This window comes from Lissotriton helveticus, chromosome 2_1 (genome assembly GCF_964261635.1).
Source record: "Lissotriton helveticus chromosome 2_1, aLisHel1.1, whole genome shotgun sequence".
In the NCBI taxonomy this organism is placed as follows: domain Eukaryota; kingdom Metazoa; phylum Chordata; class Amphibia; order Caudata; family Salamandridae; genus Lissotriton; species Lissotriton helveticus.
The window spans coordinates 228,768,942-228,787,120 of record NC_136059.1 but is presented as its reverse complement, the minus strand read 5'-3'; positions in this window follow the sequence as shown (position 1 = coordinate 228,787,120).

Here is an 18,179-nt window from a genome sequence, read left to right as displayed (position 1 = left end):
GAACAGACTAATTTGCATACAGCCAGGTTCTGAAACTGGGATGGCGCAATGAGCTAAAAAACGGTGTTGGATCTAGCCCTGATCTCTTGACTGGGTGAGAGTATTCTGCTTAATTCAGAGACTCTGTCCCTCACCACCCCTTGTTGTAAATTATTTTGTCCACCCTAAGCGTGGAAGGGTATACTCAGACATGAGTCCCTTGCTCATTGCACCATCAGGATTCAAGCAAGCCGGGCCGAAGACGGCTGTAATGCCAGAAACCGGTCCCCGGAAGCTTGTTTCCTTCCCAGTGTAAGAATCGGCTTTTGTAGTTTGGTTTGCCCTGTTCCCATCATACACTGGGACAGGAACAGACTAATTTGCATACAGCCAGGTTCTGAAACTGGGATGGTGCAATGAGCTAAAAAACGGTGTTGGATCTAGCCCTGATCTCTTGACTGGGTGAGAGTATTCTGCTTAATTCAGAGACTCTGTCCCTCACCACCCCTTGTTGTAAATTATTTTGTCCACCCTAAGCGTGGAAGGGTATACTCAGACATGAGTCCCTTGCTCATTGCACCATCAGGATTCAAGCAAGCCGGGCCGAAGACGGCTGTAATGCCAGAAACCGGTCCCCGGAAGCTTGTTTCCTTCCCAGTGTAAGAATTGGCTTTTGTAGTTTGGTTTGCCCTGTTCCCATCATACACTGGGACAGGAACAGACTAATTTGCATACAGCCAGGTTCTGAAACTGGGATGGTGCAATGAGCTAAAAAACGGTGTTGGATCTAGCCCTGATCTCTTGACTGGGTGAGAGTATTCTGCTTAATTCAGAGACTCTGTCCCTCACCACCCCTTGTTGTAAATTATTTTGTCCACCCTAAGCGTGGAAGGGTATACTCAGACATGAGTCGCTTGCTCATTGCACCATCAGGATTCAAGCAAGCCGGGCTGAAGACGGCTGTAATGCCAGAAACCGGTCCCCGGAAGCTTGTTTCCTTCCCAGTGTAAGAATTGGCTTTTGTAGTTTGGTTTGCCCTGTTCCCATCATACACTGGGACAGGAACAGACTAATTTGCATACAGCCAGGTTCTGAAACTGGGATGGTGCAATGAGCTAAAAAACGGTGTTGGATCTAGCCCTGATCTCTTGACTGGGTGAGAGTATTCTGCTTAATTCAGAGACTCTGTCCCTCACCACCCCTTGTTGTAAATTATTTTGTCCACCCTAAGCGTGGAAGGGTATACTCAGACATGAGTCCCTTGCTCATTGCACCATCAGGATTCAAGCAAGCCGGGCCGAAGACGGCTGTAATGCCAGAAACCGGTCCCCGGAAGCTTGTTTCCTTCCCAGTGTAAGAATTGGCTTTTGTAGTTTGGTTTGCCCTGTTCCCATCATACACTGGGACAGGAACAGACTAATTTGCATACAGCCAGGTTCTGAAACTGGGATGGTGCAATGAGCTAAAAAACGGTGTTGGATCTAGCCCTGATCTCTTGACTGGGTGAGAGTATTCTGCTTAATTCAGAGACTCTGTCCCTCACCACCCCTTGTTGTAAATTGAAACATTTTGACGACACACTAGGATAATATTGGACTTGTACTTTTGGTCCCTTATCCTACTCTTCTAGTTTTTATCCTTGTCCAATTGGCAAAACAAATTAATTCTTTTTTTGACTCAATTGTGACATTTTAATATTCACTTGATCACTTCACACTCACAAAAAACCCAGCTCCACAGTAACTTAGCGCTGCAGCACACCAGGGTGGCATTCGGCCACTCCTGGTGAGGCCCGATGATGAAGCATGTCACCAACCAGGTTGGTGAGTGAGGGCTTTAAAAGCAAGCTAAAAAGGTTTCCTTTGCAGTCAATTTAGACTGTGAGCTTGACTACTTGCTCACTCTCTTTTTTGTAGCCATTTGTTCACTGTTGCGGTCCTTTGTTGTTATATTAAAAGATCAAAGCACCCACTGTGTTCATCGAGTTACGTGAGACCAGGTCAAAGTCAAAACTTATGGCTGACCGCGTCGGATGGTGGATCAGATACCAAAGGGGGATTTAGCCCACACTATGCTAATTTTTAGGCTTTGAAAAAAATTACCAGTAAAAATGTCTGAGAAGGTAAAGGTCAGCAGGGCAAGGCAGTCGGCAGTGAACGAGGAGGAGTCATTGAATCGGGGAGCCACTAGATGACGAACACCTAACCTGAGGTGATGCAGCAGTGGCAGTGCGATCCTGTGGTCCGACTGCTGTATTACTACTTTGGTGGTTGTACCGCCATGGGACTGCCACAACTGCCAGGGAACCGCACTCTCTGGCACTGCTGTAGTGGTCCTGAGGCTGCAATATGCTTGGCAGTGCCACTGTGACATCACCAAGCATATTACGAGTTTCCTCACTGTGACCCTAACCATGGTGGTGAGCTCGCATTGGTAAGGGTGGCTTCTGAGGAAACAAAGGGGACCCTACAGAAGCCCTTTTTTCCTCATGCCTATGGGTTGCATACAAGAAGGCACATGGTGTTCCACCCTGTCTGAATGCACCCCCTTTCCTGTACGGCATTGACTTCACAGCCAATGCTGTGCAAGAACAGGCCATGATGTTCCCATTGCTGTGCCTTTTCGAAAGGCACCGCCGTGGTAACGCCAAAGGACTACTTGCCAGACTACGAGAAAAATCGAAATCTGGCGGGCTCCCCTGTTTAGTGGTGTGGGAGTGAGGCCGTGGCGTGGCGGCCAACTCCCACACTGCCACGCTCGTAATTGGGCCCTTAGGGATAAAGCTGCAGGATGTATCAGATGAGGCCTCCAGGAGGCCAGATCCCCTTTCAGAGAGGAGCTGCTAAACAGGATTTGCTCCTTAGGAGAAGAACGAAGAGGGAGCTACACGAAGTCAGGCTGACCGGTGATGAATATTGGGTGGAAAGGCAAGCAGGTAGGTCCTGGTCTGTTCTCGGTTCTCAGAGGAATTTTTGGTTCTAAGTCTTAAGTTTAGTATCTAAGTCTCAAGTTTTGGATTTTGACCAGTTGATCACTTTTAGCACCACTTCCAGGAGTTCAGGACTGGGGTGACCCCACTTAAAGGATCAAGACTCACATCAAGCTGGTTCAAGGTGCACTTTAAAAGTTTTTGGAGAGTTTTGTGTTCCTTTAGCTCTAACCAGGAGAATAGCAAAGTATCCCTTGAAGGCACTTTGGTGGTACTGGGTTCAAGCACAAAGGCAGATCTCAAGCAGCATGGCAGTCCTCTTTGGGCACAGGGCAGGCTTCAGGTAGCAGGGAAGTCCTATTGGAACAGCAAGGTAATCCTTTCAGAGTCCTGCATACGTCCATAATGGTAATGAAGAGTGGGTCTGAGGGTCCAATGTTTATATCTGGTGTCAGGTTTCAATCTGAAGAAACTTCTTTAGCTTCCCTCCCCCACAGATGGTCCTGGAATTTCCCGACTCTCTGCCTAGGCTTGACTGGGTCTGAGGTCTCAAAAGACTAGTGTGAAGTTCTTTGTGTGTGCTTAGACTGAGTGGGGCTGTGCACTTGTCGGATGGCCTATCCTGGCAGTACCTAGTCTCCCCTTGTTACTCTCTGGAAGGAATACAAAAAGGCTAACTGCCAGCTGCACCTAATCTTGTGACCCAGGGTACAGGCGACAGGGTCCAAATAGTTAGGACAAGAAAATACCAGTGTTTTAAAATTGGCATTTTCAGAATTGTAACTTAAAATCCAACTTCACAGTTCAGGAGGATTTTACATTACAATTCCTAAGACACCAAACATGATATTTATATCTGTTGAGAAATAAAAGTTATCACTTATTAAATGCAATAGGTTGGCCCAATGTTATTCTCTTACCCTATGGGAGAGGTAGGCCTCAAAGTAGTTACTTTGTGAGTTTATCACTTCCAAGCCATGTAAAAGTTAAAAATGTAAAGTATATCTCTAACTTTTTTCAATTCAATGCATCCTTTCATAAGGGTTGTTTAGGGCCTGCCCTAGGGGTGACTTACATGTATGAAAAGGGAGTTTTAGATTTGGCAAAACGGTCATTTTGCCAAGATGAGTTGGCAAATTAAAACTGCACACAGACTACAATGGTAGGCCTGAAACATGTTTTAAGGGGGGTACTTAAAGGGGTGGCAAAGTAAGTGCTGGAGACAAACTAGTAGCATGTAATTTACCGGTCCTGGGTATACAGTACTCCACTTTCCTAGGGACTTATAAGTAAATTAAATATGCTAATCAGAGGTAAGCCAATTTTACCATGTTTTAGGGAGTGAGCAGAAGGTTAGCAGTGGTAAAGTGCAAAGAGTCCTGAGGCCAACAAAAAAGAATTCAGCAAAACAGGAGGAAAAAAGGCAGGTTGTCACTGGAGCTTCACTTTGGAAGTTGGCACAAGTGGTCACTGTTTGGAGCGAAGAACTTAACATTGGCAGGCATAGCAAATGGTCGTTGTTTGATGTGAATAGTCCAAAACTTCTGGATTTTCACTTGAAGTTCAGGAGGAGCACCCTCTGATGCCAGCCAAGGAGGATCCAGGGTCTGGGAGTCATCTCTTAAGGAACAAGACTCACTCCAGAAGAGGCCAGCAGCAGGGTCCAGGCTGAACCAGGTGGTGCCTGTCAGTTGGGCAGTTGCAGGGAGCCCTCTGGAAGCTTGTGATGTCCCTGTAGCTCAAAGAGAAGTTGATCCAACTGACCCTTGTAGTCACTTCTGAGTATCCTGGTTTCAAGGTAGGAGGGTCTAATATTCCTTCTTCAGACAGCAGAGCATTCCATCTTCTGAATGTTCCACAGGTGTTCTGATGAGAGGCTCCAAAGGGGTATTTGTATGCCCAGGGGCAGCCTGTTGGTGGAGGATGCACTTTTGTCCAAGCTGCCCACTTTGGGGAGTTTGGCTCCAAATTGTTTTGGGTAACAAAGGGCAGGTAGGCCAGGGTGTGAGCTGCATTTGTCAGTAGTAGGTCAAGCAGCCCCTAAAAGTCAGGAAAGGGTAATCATAGTCCTGTGGCTACACGTTGAAGCTCAGGACGACCTGAGTACACCCTCCCAGGACATCCTGCTTAGCAGAGAAGTATTCTGCCTCACACCCAGAGCCCTTTTGTCCCCATGTCGGGTAGGAATACACAAAAGACCACAGGATAGCCATTCACAGTCATGTGACCCTGGACACCGAGAGAAAGGCACATTTCATTTAAGTAGAAAAATGACAGTTTTCTAAAAGTGCGTTTTCAGAAAAGTAACTTCAAATCTGACTAAACCATTAAAGAGGATTTTAAATTACAATTCAAATGAGAGGAATAAGCATTTCTCTATCTGTTCCAAGCTGAAGTTATCACTTAATAATCGTGTAAGGTAACACAGTGTATGGGAGAGGTAGCCTTAATACAGAGAAAAATGACTTCAGGAGTTTTTCACTGCCAGGACATGTAAAACTTAAACACACATGTCCTATCTTTTGAACACCTTGCCCCCTGCCCTATGAACCTTTGGGACTTACTTTAGGAGTGACCTATAAATATTAAAAAGGAAGGTTTAGGTCTGAAAAAAGATTTATTTCCCAGATCGAAATGGCAGTTTAAAACTGCACTACAGGCTGCAATGGCAGTCCTCAGGCATTTTTTACAGTCCTACTTCCGTGTTTGGCACATTGAGTGCTGCAGTCCACTAGTAACCCTTAATGCACACTTACTGGGTACATGTTGTGCCATGTACTAGTGACTTATAGGTAAATTAAATGCACAAATTGGGTGTATGCTAAATTTGCCATGTTTAAGAGAGAGAATAGAGTATAAGCACTGTATCACTGGTTAGCAGAGATAAAGTGCAAAGAATCCTAATGCCAACAAAATAAAGTTAATCAAAATTAGGGGGTGAAGGCAAATAGTCTGGGGAGATACTATGACAAGAATGTTCGGTCTCAGAATATAATAAGGTAATTCATGAAAAATACTTTCTTACCTTACAATTAGTATCTTGATTTAATGCGATAGTGGATTTAAGTGGCTGCTAAACAGTAGAAAAGCTAAATATGTATAGTCTTTTGTCAGTGTAGTTACTGTATCATTTTAGTTGATTGTTAGAAAGTGGGTTGTTGGTTGACTGGACTGTGAGCCCTGGTCAAGCAGCAACCACAATCCTAATCGGGGCAAGGCACACGCAAACCCCAAATCAAGCAAGCCCCAAATTAACCTGTACTCACCCCCTAGTAACTTGGCACAGAGCAGCCAGGAATAACTTAGAGGAGATGTGGAAAGTATATGTGCATTACTTCAAGCAGTAAGACAGCACAGAAATATCCCACATCAGGTTAGAAAAATAGATCTGAATTTAATAAATAAAACAAGACCAAACAACAACAATCCAATTATTAGAACCAGAGATATTGAATTTCAAAGTTTATAATTGAAATTAGTGCCGAAAAGCACGAAGCACTATTGGAGGCCAGACTGGGACAAAGTCACAAGCTCTGGAGAGCAAGCTAGCTACTGTGACCCAGTTAGGCCAGCTAACCTGAGTACCTTAAATCCTGGTTGCATGGGTCCGCATCAAATATGCGTTGCAGAGCTGAGGCGATGCAAGTCTATTGTGACAAGTTCAATCTAAGCAGCAAAGGTGATGTGTTGCTTCTACTTGGGGTTGCACCACTTAACCGAGGAGATGCGTTGGTTCTGCTTTGAGATACGTCACTCAGCGGAGAAGATGCATTTTTTCTGCTGGCAAGCACCTTTGGTCAACTGGCAGGAGACCAGGACTGGGGTGGCACCACTTGGCAGGGTAGACTCTCAGATGGCAGAGTTCAGGTGCAGGAGGATGGAAGCCTGCTATGTATCTAAGGCTTTAGATCAGGATGCCGGCCAACTAGTCCTTGGAGTCACTCTAGGTTCTGTATTCAATAAATGCAGGTCCAGTTGGGGCCGTGGCCAACTGGACCTGCATTTACTATGTTAAAGGTGAGAATATGGATGGTAATGATTGCTAGGACAGCCATGGACAAAGAGAGGGAGTTGTTTCAGTTCCAGTAGATCAGAGTGGACCTTATGTTGAAGTGATTACATCAGGTGTGTCAGAGCCTTTTCTGTTGGATACTGGTGCTGCGAAGAGTTCTATTATGCACTCTAGACTCCCTGGCGCACCTTTGTCTGGCTTAACGAATGTTTCAGTAGGTTTTTCTGGCGCCCCAGTTAGAAACCCGATTTCTAATCCTTTGTCTCTTTCTGTTGGACCTCGTGAATTTGAAGCACCCCTTATTCTGACGACAGGTTGTGGTGAGAACTTGTTGGGATTGGTTCTGTTGAAAAGATTGTATGCGACATTGTATTGTTCTCCTTTGGGAGTACAACTTACATTGGGTAAGAAAGTGGTCTCTCCGATGTATCTATCGAGGGATCAACTTCCGACAGAATTGTCTTCTCCTCCTGATACTATTTGGGCTACTGGTCCTAATGGTGTGGGTCTTTTGGAGATACCGCCATATGTTGTGAGGCTGAAAGCGAACGTTAAAATGCCACGCATTCCCCAATATCGGATCACTAGTGATGGTGAAAGAGCATTGCTAGCGATTATCCGTGATCTAATTGAGAAAGATGTAATTGAAGAAACGAGAGGTAATGTTTGTAATAGCCCTGTTTTGCCTGTCTTGAAACGCACTGACTCTTCTAAGCTACCTGTTTACAGGTTTGTGATAGATCTCCGCGAGGTGAAAAAGATAGTAGTGCCACAGTTTCCTGTTGTTCCAGATATCACTGCCTTATTGACCATGATTCCAGCTTCGGCCACTTGGTTTTCGGTGATTGATTTGAAGAATGCTTTCTTCAGCATCCCGATTGCGGAGGAGAGTAGGGATATCTTTGGCTTCTCTTTAGGAGGCCGAAGCTTCCGGTTTAAGAGAGCTCCTCAAGGCTACTGCGAGAGTCCTTCTTTCTATAGTCAGGCATTGAAAACACAGCTTGATACGATTGCTTTACCTGATGGTGCTGCTCTTCTCCAGTACGTTGACGATTTGTTAGTCGCTGCCGATACTGAGGAGATTTGTAAGGCTGCTACCTTGTTGTTGTTGCGTCATTTGTCTGACTTCCATCACAAGGTGTCTTTTTCGAAGTTACAGTATTGTCGACAAGAAGTGACCTACTTAGGTCATCTCTTATCGAAGGAGGGAAGAAGATTGACCCCAGAACAATTTCAAGCGATTGCGAACATGAGTGTGCCAATTACACAGAGAGAAGTGCGTGCTTTCTTGGGTATCACGTCATATTGCAGACAATGGATACCAAATTTTTCTTTGCTGGCCAAACCTCTGGTGGCATTGTCTTGTAAAGATACACCGAATCCCCTCCCGTGGTCTGACGACTGTCAGAAAAGTTTTTCTGAATTGCGTGATGCATTGTGTTCGGCTCCTGTGTTGGGTACCCCCGACTACAGTAAGCCTTTTACGCTTTATGTCCACGAGAGAGAGGGATGTGCGTTGTCAGTGTTGACGCAATCTTTTTGGGACAAGCAACGTCCATGCGCGTATTTCTCGTCGACCTTGGATCCGGTAGCTAGAGCGTTGCCGAGTTGTTTGAGAGCCACAGCGGCAGCAGCTGTTTCTATTCGACAGTCTGCTGGTTTGGTGATGAATAATACGTTGATTGTAATGGTTCCACATGCAGTGGATACCTTGTTAAACAGGACTAAGACACAGCACCTAACTAGTGCTCGAATGTCAGGTTATGAGTTGACACTTTTAGCGAGTCATGTGCACATAAAGAGATGCAATATGTTGAATCCAGCCACGTTGTTGCCGATCTCAGTAGAGACAGATGTTTCTGAACAGCATGATTGTTTTCTCAGGACAGAAGAGGAAACGAAAGGGAGAGTAGATCTTAGGGACACTCCTCTTGTGAAGTGGGATGGTACCTTATGGGTGGATGGTTCATGCTTCAAGCTTCCGAATGGTGATACGACTGCGGCATATGCTGTTACGACTTTGCATACGATTGTTGAAGCTGCACGTATCCCACATAATTCAGCTCAAGCAGCCGAGTTGATTGCACTTACGAGAGCGTGTGTGTTATTGAAAGGAAAGAGAGTGACCATATACACCGACAGCCAGTATGCGTTTGGTGTAGCTCATAGTTTTGGATGTTTGTGGAAAGAACGTGGGTTCCTCACGTCTCATGGAACGAAGATTCAGAATGGTCAGTTGGTGAACGAGCTTCTTGAGTCACTTACCTTGCCGTTGCAAGTTGCGATTGTGAAATGCAGTGCACACAAGAAGGTTACCGATGACGTTGGTCGCGGTAATGCGTTTGCCGATGAAGTTGCAAAAGATGTGGTGAGGGATGTGATGAGTCGAATGTATGTTGCAGGCCCTGCAAGATGGATTGGTGATGTTGGAATGTGTGAGGATACGATAGAAAGTGTGAAGTCCATTCAAGCGGAAGCTGCAGAGATTGAGTTGAGTGTATGGAGAGAGAGTACGGGTAAATTGGATCCGAATGGTTGTTGGGTTGAGTTGTCAGAGCATCAGCGATGGTTATTACCCGATGCGTACATGCTTGCAGTGGTTACGATGGCACATGGAATGGCTCATATCAGTGTGAAAGGGATTTGTAAGATGCTGGCTCCAGTATGGCAGAATGCTGGAATTCCTAAGTGTGCAGAGAATGTGGTCAAGAATTGTATGGTTTGCCTGATGTACAATCCTGGTAAGGGAACTCCAACTCCAGCTGGTCATTTTGCGCCTCCGACATATCCGTTTAACCCGTTCAGCGCGGCGCGAATTTTCGCGCTGTGCTGAACGTTCTTAAAAACGGGTGTGCTCATGACGGAACCGTTCCGTCATGAGCATGGAAGGGGTTAAGGTTTTGCAATTAGATTTTATCCACATGGAGAGATGCAACAACCTGAAATACGTACTCGTGGTTGTTTGTGCCTTTTCGAGATGGGTAGAAGCATATCCCCTAAAAGATAATACTGCCTTGTCCACAGCTAAAGCCCTTGTTAAGGAGTTTTTCCCTAGGTATGGTTTGCCGAGAATGGACTGGAGTGACAATCGGAGTGAATTTGTGGGTCAAGTGATGAAGAGAGTGTGTGATGGGTTAGGAATCCGACAGAAGTTCCACGCTGCAAATCACCCACAATCAGCTGGACTAGTAGAGTGCTATAATGGCACTCTTAAGTTAAAACTTGCCAAGATACAGGCGAACTCTGGTCTTAAATGGCCTGACGCGTTTCCATTAGCACTTTTATCAACTAGAATGACTGTACATTCTCGAGTGGGACTTAGTCTCTATGAAATAATTTTTGGTCGCCCGGCAAACATATGGGGAGTGCCGAGGCTGACGAAATTCAGCGAGATTGAACACCCTGTATTGCTTGACTATCTGTATGATTTGACGGCTAAATTGCGTGTCTTACACCAACAGGTTCATGATACATTGCCTCAGGCTTCTGACGATCCAGGACATGTCATTGATCCCGGCTCCTGGGTGCTGATCAAGAATTTTCAGCGGACAAAGAACGATCAGCCTCGCTGGACTGGCCCCTACTTGGTACTCTTATCTACGCGATCTGCAGTGCGAGTGCAAGGAAAAAAGAACTGGATCCACGGCGTATATTGTAAGAGGGTTCCTTTGCCTCTGCCGTACGACCGGTGGGTCCAGGAGAGCGTTCCTGATTCAGAAACTGACACTGTGCCTCGTTTTCTGCCTTTTAGCGATGCACGTTTAATTGGGACAAGTCCTGAGCGAGAAAGCGACGATCTTCTGCAAGAAGCTGTGCCACCGTCAGTTCCATTGGACACTACTGAGCCTGAACTATTATTCCGCGACCAGACATTGCCTGATAAAAGCCATTATAATTTGCGACCAAGAGTCATGGGACAAATAAACTAAAAGATTTTCCTTTTGCTATTTTTGAAATTCAGCTCTCCCATCTGAGAAACTGTTTTGACCGATATTTGTTTTTCGAACCGCCATCCGGGTTAAGCTTAGGGTCGCGGTGTAAAGACTTGGGAGTGCAAGCCGAAGACACAAGGTCGACGGTTCTAGTTGGTCCTAGGGCTTTCCCTGGACTGACAGGCGCATTCCTTAGCACGGAACACCCAACCGCCGCGAACGGCGCGGTTAGAGGATGGAGTTTTTCAAGATTTAGAGACCTGTTGAGGACATGAGTTTTAAAAGCAAAATGTGTTGAATCATGAGTAGAAAATGTTTTTTAATATTATGTCTTTTTATGTTACTTAGCTTGATGATGTTTTTAATGGGATGTATTATATTCTCTTTTCAAGTGACGTTTGCACCCACTACACAACCCATACCTTCTTCTACTGTCTCTTCGCATTCTTTTCATGCTCTGCCTGAACATGAGTCCATTAGAAGATTGGAATTCGTTAATAACTCCTTTGTTCAGCTTCTGCACCAACACCAACTAGTAGTGAACATGACTAACTGTTGGGTGTGTGGTCTTATGCCTCATACTACTGATAAAGGTATTCCTTACCTGGTCCTGCCATTCAGCTACAATGGTTCTGTGTGGGCATACAGAACGATGTTCATCTATGCTCGTGAAGTCTATCCCCTACGTTCTGTGAAGGACAATCCAAAGAATAGTGCTCTAGTTAAGGGAATAGTCAATATGATTAGAGGAGTTAGCTCCTATGAGACGATCCCGAGAGATAAGACACTAGCATATATTGGATGGAACGTGACTGGATATGGAGTTAGTCTGAGTGAGAACCAGCGAGCGAAAAGATCCTCCCCAATTTGCATCGTACCCCATCAGGGTCATCTTTGTCTGCAAGGCAATAGCAAGAATCCGAGAGCTCAGTTAGGGAAGAGTACCTGCACGGAGACGTATGTTTTTGCGTCCCAGACTTCCCCATCGTTTTTAGCAGCTAAGGGTACATATTTTGACTGTTACCATAGAGCGTACACATGGTTGCCCCCTGATTTCTCGGGCACATGTTTTGTCTCGTTCCTGTTGCCTCCCACCTATACAGCTGCGGCAGATTACCACAAGACGAGAATTGTTAGAGGTGTCTTCAGTAAGGAAGATACTGCAGGACAAGAATTAGGAGATTTCTTGAAGGGTTTTCTGCCGTTTTGGGGACCGATGGTTAACAGCAGGAACATACGGCAATTGACGAGGGTGGTTGAGTCCACTGTAGTGGAAACTGCTGGTGCCCTTAGTAACTTGACTGCTGAGCTCCAGTCGGATCGTCTTATGACACTCCAGAACAGAGTTGCGTTAGATGTCATACTTGCAGATCAAGGTGGGGTATGTAAAGTGATCCAATCGAGCTGCTGCGTTTTCAATCCAGACAACGCTCCGACAGTATACCAGGCCATTTCCAAGTTATATAAGATCTCTGACTCTATACACGTGGATAAAGGAGATTGGTCGTTGATGGGATGGTTCTGGGAACTGTTGTCCACCTGGGGATGGAAGATTCTGATGGTCATTGGGATGGCTTTAGCGATTCTGTTTCTGTTCTGTCTTTGTGTGCAGTGCGCTCCAGCTATATGTGGCCTCTGTGCTACTACGTGTGCAAGGAGCCCTGTCCCAAGAGAGGTACTAAGTAATAGGATTATGCTTCAGCAACATCTTGATGATCTAATGAATATAGACCTGGACTCAGATTGACGTGAGTGTAGGTTAATTGCCTATGTAAGGGCAAAAGGAGGGTCTGAGGTTCCGTAAATCCTGAACCCGTTTCATAAAGGTCACTGTTTCATTACGAATTTGGTATTAGCGAACCGTAACCAGTTAGTACGGCAAGCATGAGTGTTTTCGTCACGTTACACCTATGGATTCACTACGTATTTAGGGATTCGTTCTGAACCCTTGGGTTCCATTTTGTGTACGGCAGCCATTTTGTGGTTGCCCTCACATAGGCCGATGACTTCGGCCAAACGAGTCTTTAACACACGTACACTTTAGCTGACTTCTGAATGACCCGAGCGAACGACCCTCTTGCCTGAAGCCAAACTTGTTATGCCAGTTCCTTTCCCAGTAGCTGATCGAGATTGTGGATCAAGGCACAGGAGATCATAAACCTTTTATTGCACACAACTATGTTTTATCTTACTCACACCTGTCTCTGCTCCTTTCTTTATGGCCTGTTTACGATGGGGATGTGCCCGTTTTTATTATGGGTTCGATCGACCTGTCTGATGAAGAATGCTGGGTTTGACCAATGATCGATCATGGGCTGGGCAACTGAAAAGTGGGTTTTACCGTCATGCGATACCTCTGATCTGGAGGCATTTGATTGGACAGTTTGTAAATGTAAGGTATTTGTCTGGAATGTGATTTTTGGCATAAAAAGGATGGCTTGCTTTGTAAAAATTGAGCAGTCTCCTGAGAACTCATACCGTGTCGACTTCTAGGACTTCTGTTACTGGCTGCAGCCAATAAATTCGATCTCGGACGTCACCAAGAAGATTCCGTGTCTCTGTGTTTGAAAGACAGGTGATACCCGAAGACTTTGGGCGTGTCCCCTGACGCCGCTGGGTCTTACATAACCCGGTTCTTCAGTGGCACGCCCTAAGGCACACTGAAAATTCCAAGCTTATTTTAATAGCACAGGCTGTGGGACCCTGGTTAAGTGCAGCGCCAGAGGTGTGGCGGTGTAGGGGCCCACCAGGCCAAAGGAGTTGTTGTTTCCCCTGGTAGGAGGCGGGCTACTGCCCCCCCACAGCTTGAAAGGATGGGTGACACCTAATGACACGAGAGGTGAGGAAGTCACATCTTGACTGCAAAAGGCCACCGGTCTGCCCTCCAGACAAAAATGGACAAATACTCCCACCCAATGGTGGATACCCCCACTGAGGAATCTGGAGACCGGACACCCCCAAATCCAAAACAAAGCACGAAAAGGGAGGACTCCCTGACCCTGCAGGACATAATGTCTGCAATACAGAATGTAAAAACTAAGCCTGGGGTGAGTTCACAGAGTTCTTTGCGAATGGACTGTTTCTCAACGCGAGCGGTTGCGAGCATACGCGACCATTTGCAATGAGAATTCTGACCGCTAGCGTTGAGAAATCTCGCCAGGAGGTTGACTTTTAACGCTTGCGCTCACCAACTTGATGTTGACGATAGCAAATGAGGAAGATCCCGCCGGGAGGAGGATTTTCTGCGTTCACACTCACCAACTTGATGTTGATGAACGCAAGCGAGAGAAAAAACTCCGTTCCGCGAAGCGTAGTTTTTCAGAACTCTGCAAGCTCCGCATAACGCGGAGTGCAGAAAACTCAGCAAACTCCGTGAGCAGAGCGAAGTTCACCACCCAGACTTAGTCAAAACCTCCTTGAAAGACAAGATTGATATAATGACTACTAAGATGATGTTAATGAGGGCTGATAGGCAAAACATAGGGGCATGGGTCAAAGAAATGAAAGACTCTATCACCACTCTCCAAACCGAGACCAAAATGTTCCGAATTCAAGTTGGAGAACTGAAAGAATTGAGACAATTATTGGAAACTAGAATGGAAGATGCCGAGGGATGATCCAGATGAAACAACATCCGCATCCTCTGAATACCAGAAAGGGCAGAGGGCCCAGTAGTCGACCTGTTTGTTGAGGACCTAATACTTAAATATCTCCAACCCTGAGGCCTGTCCAAATACTTCTCTGTGGATCATGCCCATCGGGTACCGGCACTGTGCCAGGACCAGGAGCTCTCCAACGCCTAATCATAGCCCAGATCTTTAATTAGAGCGATAGGGATGTCAAATTGCAGGCATCACGCAGTCCCCCCCAATCACACGGTACAATAGTACTGTCACGTTCTTCCCGGACTTTACTCTCTGAATACAGAAAATGAGTTGCTCATTCCTGGAGGTGAAGAAAGCTCCAAGAGAAAAAGAACTGAAATATGCATGCTATTCCCAGCCAGGTTGAGGGTAGTGTCCTAAAACAAGACTTGGTTCCTTGCGACTTCTGAAGAAACATGGTCCTGGCTGGAGGAATGAAGTATGGTTGGCGGGGAGGAGACCCGGGAAGAAGAAACACAGAGAAATCTGGAACACACCATGTCGGGCCCTCTGGGGACATTGCCACAGAACGGGCAGGTTAAACAGGATCAAGCAGGTGCCAATTTCCCTGAATAAGCATCCTTGAGGCACTAATACCATTAAACACCTGAAAATAGTGATACCGCAAAACATTCACTCTCTGGGGAGGGCCCCCTGGGACCCATGCGATTTGAGACCATCAGAGCGTGCTACAATGCAATGACATTGTAGGGAATCTGTTGTGGCTGGAAACTTCACGGTGGACTACTACAGGTGAATGGGTGAAGTGATGTTCTTGATGTGATGGGGTGGCAGATGGGATGAGGCGAGGTTCTCGCTCCCCAAATATTAAAACCTTGCTATGGGTTTATAGGTGCTCTGCATAGTTGGGGAAGCTTGTTTCCGGTCCAGGGAAGACATGGCTTGGCAGTTCGGGCTGGACTGTTCCCATGAGGCACAGGGTCAGACTGATTTGCATATTGCCATGTCTGAACTGGGGTGGCAGAGTGGGCTAAAGAATGGTGATGGATCCAACCCAAATCTTTTGACTGGGTGTGAGTGTTTGATTGGTTCAGATGCTCCGTCAATCACCACCCCCTTTGTACCGCTTTGGCCGCCATAAGTGTGGCAGGGTATGCTCAGACGTGAGTCCCTTGCTCACTTTGCCACTGGATTCAAGCAAGCCGGGCTGAAGACGGCTGGAATGCCAGAAACCTGTCCTCGGAAGCTTGTTTCCGGTCCAGGGAAGGCATGGCTTGGCAGTGCGGGCTGGACTGTTCCCATGAGGCACAGGGTCAGACTGATTTGCATATAGCCATGTCTGAACTGGGGTGGCAGAGTGGGCTAAAGAACGGTGATGGATCAAACCCAGATCTTTTGACTGGGTGTGAGTGTTTGATTGGTTCAGATGCTCCGTCCATCACCACCCCCTTTTGTACCGGTTTGGCCACCATAAGTGTGGCTGGGTATGCTCAGATGTGAGTCCCTTGCTCACTTTGCCACTGGATTCAAGCAAGCCGGGCTGAAGACGGCTGGAATGCTAGAAACCGGTCCTCGGAAGCTTGTTTCCGGTCCAGGGAAGGCATGGCTTGGCAGTTCGGGCTAGACTGTTTCCATGAGGCACAGGGTCAGACTGATTTGCATATAGCCATGTCTGAACTGGGGTGGCAGAGTGGGCTAAAGAACGGTGATGGGTCAAACCCAGATCTTTTGACTGGGTGTGAGTGTTTGATTGGTTCAGATGCTCCGTCCATCACCACAACCTTTTGTACTGCATAGTTGGGGAGGCAGGCAGTTTAAAGCCCATAGGGCAGCGAGGGGGATCATATTGGGGTGGATTTGAGCTGTTTGTGTTACTAAAACTCATGTTAATTTTTTCGAAGACATACTGGGACCAGCGGCTTGCTGCCCAGTTCACTGCCCCTATACACTCATGAATTCTCAAAACCCTGGCATGGGTGGGGCCGGCCCTATGCTTACAGAGGCCCCATGAGTTGGGGAGGGAAGTCTTTGCCCTTAGTCAGCCTTATAATGTCAGGTACGATATTATCCCTGAATATGAATAAAAGGTTTAAGATACTTTCCTGGAACGTAAATGGGCTATGAGACAAAATAAAGAGAGGAGTAGTCCTACAACACCTGAAGCAACATGCACCAGATGTGGTCTTCCTGCAAGAGACACATGTATAGGGAACAAACTATGGAGCCCTTAATAGATGGGGTTACAAATTAGTCACACATTTGGGTTACTCTAGGGTAGTGGGTATTTTAATGCGAACTTCCTTCCCCTTCACAAGCCAAAAGATTATGAGTGACCTGCAGGGATGTGTGGTGGCGGTCTCAGGCTGCTGGGTACTACAAGTTTTGACAACAGTTTCTGGGAGCGCCCAGCAAGTTTAGGAAAAGTAATTCACAAAAGTAGGTTGGTGCTCCAGGTAGATATGAGCCTGTTGCCTTGACTCCAAGAAAAACCACCTTGGTGATCCGACCAAATACAAATGATCCACCGAGCACTCAAATAATTAATTTCAGTCCACAAATTATTGTCCTTCTTCAATTTTTCTTGTTTCTTTATTCTGTAACTCTTCTTCATCCAAAGTAAAAGTTCAACAAAACAGCCAACATGTGTTACGTCTTAGTCAGTCTCAGACATTAAGACTTCTTCAGGGCAGCTCAAAGTCCAATTTATATCACAGTTAAAAGGTTCTATCCACTGATTCCAGTTCAGCGTTATAGCTGTAACAACAAACAAACAACATTTCCCCTGTCATGAGCCTCAGCCCATGTTTAAGATTATCACAGTGCAGCTTATTAATTGTTCTCACTTCACTCACTTTGCTCACCTCGAATTTTGCAGTGGATGATTTTTGTAGCACTGTATCGCTTTTTAGTTGTTGTGTTTAAGTATCCCTTTTCCTGTATTCGTTATTCTATAATAGTGAATTATAGTGTAAGTAATCGTTCTTCTATAGTAATGACTTTTAATGTCAGTATTGATATTATAGTGTAAGTAATCGTTCTTCTATAGTAATGACTTTTAATGTCAGTATCGATATTGATACACATTTCTTGGTAACAGTTATATCGTTATGAAACAATTGGATATCCCTCCTCAAATTTCATTATACAGAGTTATAATATTGGTAGATATCGGTATCGTCAGCCTTATCCTATTATTCTATTTTCACAACTAGTCGCAATGGTTATTTGTTATGTTATCAGATTGATATCATAGTACTATTTAATAGAGAGTTTAGCAATATCGATATCATAGGTCATATCATTAAGCTTGGTTACCTGCAATTAAAGTCTTGTCACCATTCTTGTAATTATTAACAGTAGTCTTGATCCGTAATTCTAAAAAGCAAATGTAAACGGACTTAGTATTTATCCGATGCTGTATTTAAATCCTACTAAAGTCCCTCTATCGGTTGCCCATTACACTCACCGTATATCGTGGAATCGCCTCGGTAGTTTCTCGCGTGCTACGTCGGCGCCATCTTGTAGTGGCTTTTTATAGTCCCAATATGCCGGCGCCATCTTAGCCTAGTGTTACCAATTAGTAAATCACTGTCAGCAATCAACAGAGATTTCAGCATCTAATTATTTCTACGATTCGGTAGTTCCTTTTTACCAAATAGCACAAGTTGTAATGTATATTTATACTTACAGCTCAATTTATATTAAGAAGTTCGACGAATTAT